The sequence below is a fragment of the Schistocerca cancellata genome, chromosome 5 (genome assembly GCF_023864275.1).
Source record: "Schistocerca cancellata isolate TAMUIC-IGC-003103 chromosome 5, iqSchCanc2.1, whole genome shotgun sequence".
Classification (NCBI taxonomy): Eukaryota; Metazoa; Arthropoda; class Insecta; order Orthoptera; family Acrididae; genus Schistocerca; species Schistocerca cancellata.
The window spans coordinates 430797213-430798176 of NC_064630.1; the positions used below are offsets into that span (position 1 = coordinate 430797213).

Consider the following 964-nt stretch of genomic DNA (forward strand, 5'->3'; position numbering starts at 1 on the left):
ACCTGACCTGGCTCCTAGTGACTTTTGGCTTTTTCCAACAATGAAAGACACTCTCCGTGGCTGCACATTCACCAGCCGTGCTGCTATTGCCTCAGCGATTTTCCAGTGGTCAAAACAGACTCCTAAAGAAGCCTTCGCCGCTGCCATGGAATCATGGCGTCAGCGTTGTGAAAAATGTGTACGCCTGCAGGGCGATTACGTCGAGAAGTAACGCCAGTTTCATCGATTTCGGGTGAGTAGTTAATTAGAAAAAAAATCGGAGGCCTTAGAACTCGTATTTGATCGAGTTGCTCCTCAATTGGCATCACGAGGCTGAGTGCACCCTGAAAAATGGCAACAGCGCATGGCGGCCTGGATGGTCACCCATCCCAGTGCCGACCACGCCCGACAGCGCTTAACTTCGGTGATCTCACGAGAACCGGTGTATCCACTGCGGCAAGGCCGTTGCCCAAATAACGATTACAATTTTAAAAAATGGATGATTTATTCAAAAGAAAGAGCTCCAGAAACTGAGCAAGTAAGTGAAGCGTTGGGCCACCTCTGGCCATTATGCAACCAATTATTTGGTTTGGAATTGATTGATCGAGCTTTCGGATGTCTTCCTGAGGGATATCGCGCTAAATCCTGTCCAACTGGCCCGTTAGATCGTCATAATCCCGAAATGTTTGGAGGGCCCTGCTGATAATCCTCTAAATGATCTCAATTCGGAAGAGATCCGGCGACCTTGTCGGCTAAGGTAGAGTTCGGGAAGCATGCAGAAGACCAGTTGAATCTCTTGCTGTGTGGGGCGGGCATTATCTTACTGAAATGTAAGCCCGGGATGGTCTGGCCACGAAGGACAACATAACGGGCACAGAATATCTTCGACATACCGCTGTACAGTAAGTGTGCTGCGGATGCCGGCCGGGGTGGCCGAGCGGTTCTAGGCGCTACAGTCTGGAACCGCGCGACCGCTACGGTCGCA

At 50.7% G+C, this 964-nt stretch overlaps 1 pseudogene; it reads right to left on the bottom strand.

Moving 5' to 3' along the window:
- Positions 1–331: 331 nt before the first annotated feature.
- LOC126189916 (5S ribosomal RNA) lies at positions 332–449 on the bottom strand (annotated as a pseudogene).
- Positions 450–964: the final 515 nt, after the last annotated feature.